Below are 6,000 nucleotides of genomic sequence, written 5' to 3' on the forward strand. Positions count from 1 at the left end.
ACGTCACTTTTGGGCCAAGAGAAGATAGAGTCCAAGTCTCTCACGTTCTGGATTCAGATTCGGACTGCACAGACATACCTGACTCAAAACGCCAACAACTTTTTCATACGGACTCCGAATTGGGTGATTCTTTTTTGTTGGAAATTAGATTTCGTGCTCTTTCCAACCCAATTGGATTCACCTTCAAATTCGTCCGGAGCGTTGAGTTACGGACGAAACAATCTGACGTTGCAGCAGAATCCAAGTCAAACTACAAGCCCAAAGGTGTTGCATCACCTCCACTTGGGCCCATGAGCCTTGTACGACCTAGGGTTAGTTTTAGGCTGCCTTGGGACGTCCTCCCACCTCCTTGCCCGCCACCCCTTGCTCCTATATAAGTAGATCCATCTAGTAGCTTTTTCCTTGGGATTTGTTTAGTTAAAAGTTAGCCATTGCAACTTCGTGTACTTCGTTTGTGTCCAACGACCAGACCAAGACCGCTTACGGATCCCCACCATTATCAATACTTCATATATATTTGCGATATTCAGATTGCTTTATCATATTCTTGCTCGTTCTTCGATTGCTTGCAGGAATAGACCTTCGTGGTCAGGCTGACCGTGATTCCAGCATCGTCAGTAACCTCAGGAGATTGGTTTAGCGGTTGCTAAGGCGCAACGTCGTGCACGTTTGTAGTCGGATCGTCAAAGTTGTCTCCACCAAATCGATAGTTATCATCTCATCGAAAGATCGGGACCCTCGCCTCTATCAATAAAAGTAAAAGATAGGCCCTTCACAGAGGGAAGCAGAGGTTGTCATGTGCTTTTATGGTTGGATGCACAAAATCTTAATGCGAAAGAACGTCAATTTGTATTGCCACTTGTGATATGGACCTTTATTATGCAGTCTGTCGCTTTTATTTCTTCCATATCACACAGTCGTATAAAGCTTATTTTCTCCCACGCTAATAAGTCATACATATTTAGAAAGCAATTTTTATTGCTTGCACCGATGACAACTTACTTCGAGGATCTTACTCAATCCATAGGTAGGTATGGTGGACTCTCATGGCAAAACTGGTTTTAAGGGTGTTTGGAAGCACAAGTAGTATCTCTACTTGGTGCAAAGAATTTGGCTAGCATGAGGGGGGAAAGCAAGCTCAATCATGTTGGATAATCCATGACAATATAATTTATCTTGGATGTAAGCAAACATAACCCGTTACGTTGTCTTCCTTGTCCAACGTCAACTCTTTAGCATGTCATATTTTAATGAGTGCTCACAATCATAAAGGATGTCCAAGATAGTATATTTATATGTGAAGACCTCTCTTTCTTTATTACTTCCTATTAATTGCAACGATGACCAAAACTATGTTTGTTAACTCTCAACAACTTTTATTCATCATACTCTTTTTATGTGAAGTCATTACTCCCCATAAGATCCATATGATCTCTTTGTTTCTTTTTATTCTTTCTCTTTTATTTTATTCACTCAAGATCATGGCAAAATAATCAAGCCCTTGACTCAACACTAATCTTTATTATATATAGCTCTTGGACTCGATTACATAGAAGGATCATAAAGCAAAACTCACCACTAGATCATACTAAAAGCTTTTATTCTACTAGATCAAGATATTATCAAAAGGATCGAACTAAGAAAAACAGTAAAGATAGAAGTGATGGTGATATGATACCGGGGCACTCCCCCAAGCTTGGCAGTTGCCAAGGGGAGTGCCCATACCCATGTGACTATGTCTCTCTTTTCGGGGATGGTGATGTGATATTCTTGGCGATGATGCCCCTCAGGATACGATTTTCCTCCTCGAGCTTATTGACTTGCTGCTTGAGGTCCATTATTTCGTTTCGAAGCTTTCCTGTAACAGCCAACACTCCCTGCACCCAAGGGTGCTGCATAGCTGTGGGAGAACTAGTGACACTCTTTTTCATATTCTCATAAGAAAGAAATCTAACATTGGAAGGGATAACCGAGTTTGGAATAGCTGAGCTCTGCAGTTCCCCCATTGTGAATCCAGGTCGGAAGCGAGAAGTGACTTCTTGATCCTCCTCCATGGCATCTATTCTCTTCAAATCAGCCTCCATCTCTTCCTCCGTTGCTGTCCCAAAGTGGTCAATATTGTTGTTTTTCATTGATCTAGGTGCCGGATGAGACAACCGGCTCTCCACGATTGACTCTTGCGAAGACATCTTGATCTAATCTGCAGCAACAACAGCTCGAAACACAAACAGAGGATAATTGCGTGATACAGGAGTCAAAACCTCCGGGAGATTATATAATGAATTTTTACCGACCAAAATACGTAACGTGTAAGAACACGGAGTCCGGAGAGCGCACGAGGTGCCCACGAGGTAGGGGGCGCGCCCAGGGGGGTAGGGCGCGCCCTCCACCCTCGTGGTGCCCTCGTGTCGGTTTTGGAGTCGGTTTACTTACCGTACCACATACCTATTCCTTTTCGGAGTCTGAAACGTTCCGAAAAGTGTCCCTTATGTATTCCTCCGGGGTTATGGTTTCAATAACATTGGTTTCAACATTTATAGGATTAGCTGAGATATATTGTTTAATTCTTTGACCGTTCACCACCTTCAGATTTGTGCCTTCGAAGTTGTTGATTTTTATGGAACCGGAACGATAGACCTCCTCGATAACATAAGGACCTTCCCATTTAGAGAGAAGTTTTCCTACAAAAAATCTTAAACGAGAGTTGTATAGCAATACATAGTCACCTACATTAAACTCACGCTTTTGTATCCTTTTGTCATGCCATCTTTTAACTTTTTCTTTAAATAATTTGGCATTCTCATAGGCTTGGGTTCTCCATTCATCAAGTGAGCTAATGTCAAATAACCTCTTCTCACCGGCAAGTTTGAAATCATAATTGAGCTCTTTAATAGCCCAATAAGCCTTATGTTCTAGTTCGAGAGGTAAGTGACATGCTTTTCCATAAACCATTTCATACGGAGGCATACCCATAGGATTTTTATATGCAGTTCTATAGGCCCATAATGCATCATCAAGTTTCTTGGACCAATTCTTTCTAGATCTATTGACAGTCTTTTGCAAAATTAATTTGAGTTCTCTATTACTCAATTCTACTTGACCACTGGACTATGGGTGATAAGGAGATGCAATTCTATGATTAACATCATACTTAGCAAGCATTTTACGGAAATCACCATGAATAAAATGTGAACCACCATCAGTCATTAAATATCCAGGGACTCCAAACCTTGGGAAAATAACTTCTTTAAGCATCCTAATAGAGGTGTTATGATCAGCACTACTAGTTGGAATAGCTTCTACCCACTTAGTAACGTAATCAACAACAACTAAAATATGTGTATACCCATTAGAGGAAGGAAAATGTCCCATATAATCAATGCCCCAAACATCAAATGGTTCAATAACAAGTGAATAATTCATAGGCATTTCTTAATGTCTACTAATATTACCAATTCTTTGACATTCATCACAAGATAAGACAAACTTACGGGCATCCTTGGAGAGAGTAGGCCAATAAAAACCGAATTGCAATACCTTGTGTGCAGTTCTATCTCCAGCATGGTGTCCTCCATAAGCCTCGGAGTGACACTTGCGTAGGATCTGCTCCTGTTCATGCTCAGGTACACAACGTCTAATAACACCATCTACTCCTTCTTTATAAAGATGTGGGTCATCCCAAAAGTAATGTCTCAAATCATAGAAGAACTTTTTCTTGTGCTGGTATGTGAAACTAGGTGGTATAAATTTAGCAACAATGTAATTAGCATAATCAGCATACCATGGAGAAGTATGAGAAGCATTTATGACATTTAATTGTTCATCAGGAAAGCTATCATCAATAGGTAGTGGGTCATCAAGCACATTTTCTAACCTAGACAAGTTGTCTGCAACGGGGTTCTCAGCTCCCTTTCTATCAGCAATATGCAAATCAAATTCTTGTAGCAAGAGAACCCATCTAATAAGTCTAGGTTTAGCATCTTTCTTTTCCATAAGATATTTAATAGCAGCATGATCAGTGTGAATAGTTACTTTAGAATCAAGCATATAAGGTCTGAACTTATCACAAGCAAATACAACTGCTAAGAATTCTTTTTCAGTAGTAGCATAATTTCTCTGGGCATTATCTAGAGTTTTACTAGCATACTGAATAACATTTAATTTCTTATCAACTCTTTGCCCTAGAACAACACCTACAACATAATCACTGGCATCACACATAATTTCAAAGGGTAAAATCCAATCAGGTGGCTGAACAATCGGTGCAGAGATCAATGCTTTCTTAAGTATTTCAAATGCTTCTACACAATCATCATAAAAAACAAATGGTATATCTTTTTGTAATAAATTAGTCAGAGGCCGAGAAATTTTTGAGAAGTCCTTAATGAACCTCCTATAAAAAGCGGCGTGATCGAGGAAACTTCTTATACCTTTGATGTTCTTGGGACATGGCATCATTTCAATAGCATCAACCTTGGCTTTATCAACCTCAATGCCTCTTTCAGAAACTTTATGCCCAAGACAATACCTTCATTAACCATAAGGTGGCACTTTTCCCAATTCAAGACAAGATTAGTTTCTTCACATCTCTGCAAAACTCGGTCAAGGTTGCTTAAGAAATCATCAAAAGAGGATCCATAGACGGAAAAATCGTCCATGAAAACCTCACAAATCTTTTCACAAAAGTCAGAGAATATAGCCATCATGCATCTTTGAAAGGTAGCAGGTGCATTACATAAACCAAAAGGCATACGTCTATAAGCAGAAGTACCAAAAGGGCAAGTAAAAGTAGTCTTTGATTGATCATTGGCTGACACAGGTATTTGAGACAAACCAGAATAACCATCTAGAAAGAAAAAATGTGTATGTTTGGATAATCTTTCTAGCATTTGATAGATAAAAGGTAAGGGGTAATGATCTTTTTTAGTAGATTTATTTAATTTTCGGAAATCAATTACCATCCTATAACCTGTAATAATTCTTTGCGAGATCAACTCATCTTTATCATTAGGAACGACAGTAATACCTCCCTTCTTAGGGACATAATGGACAGGACTTACCCACTGACTATCAGCAATTGGATAAATTATACTTGCCTCAAGAAGCTTTAGTATTTCCTTCCTTACTACTTCCTTCATCTTAGGATTCAGCCGTCGTTGATGATCACGAACTGTATTGGCATCTTCCTCCAAATTTATTTTGTGTTGACATAGAGTGGGACTAATGCCCTTAAGATAATCAAGAGTATATCCAATAGCAGCATGGTGCTTCTTCACAGTTTTCAATAATCTCTCTTCTTCATGCTCTGAAAGGTTAGCACTAATAATAACAGGATATATCTTTTTCTCATCAAGATAAGCATATTTAAGAGTATCAGGTAACGGTTTAAGCTCAAACACGGGATCACCCTTGGGTGGAGGAGGATCCCCTAGGATTTCAACAAGCAAATTGTGTTTCAGGATGGGTTCCTGTTTAAAGAATACTTCATCTATTTCCCTTCTTTCATTCATAAACATATCATTTTCATGGTCTAGCAAATATTGTTCTAAAGGATCACTAGGAGGTACGGCAATAGAAGCAAGACCAATAATTTCATCTTTACTAGGCAATTCCTCTTCACAGTGTTGTCTATGAAATTTAGAGAAATTAAATTCATGAGACATATCACCTAAACCAATACTAACAACATCCTTTTTGCAATCTATCTTAGCATTAACAGTGTTCAAGAAGGGTCTACCAAATATAATGGGACAAAAGCTATCTTGTGGGGAACCAAGAACAAGAAAATCAGCAGGATATTTAGTTTTCCCGCACAAGACTTCAACATCTCTAACAATTCCAATTGGTGAAATAGTATCTCTATTGGCAAGTTTAATTGTGACATCAATATCTTCTATCTCAGCAGGTGCAATATCATGAATAATTTCTTTGTATAAGTCATGAGGTATAGCACTAGCACTGGCACCCATATGAAATAAGCCATGATAACAATGATCTCCT

Source organism: Triticum urartu, chromosome 7 (assembly GCF_003073215.2).
Source record: "Triticum urartu cultivar G1812 chromosome 7, Tu2.1, whole genome shotgun sequence".
Classification (NCBI taxonomy): Eukaryota; Viridiplantae; Streptophyta; class Magnoliopsida; order Poales; family Poaceae; genus Triticum; species Triticum urartu.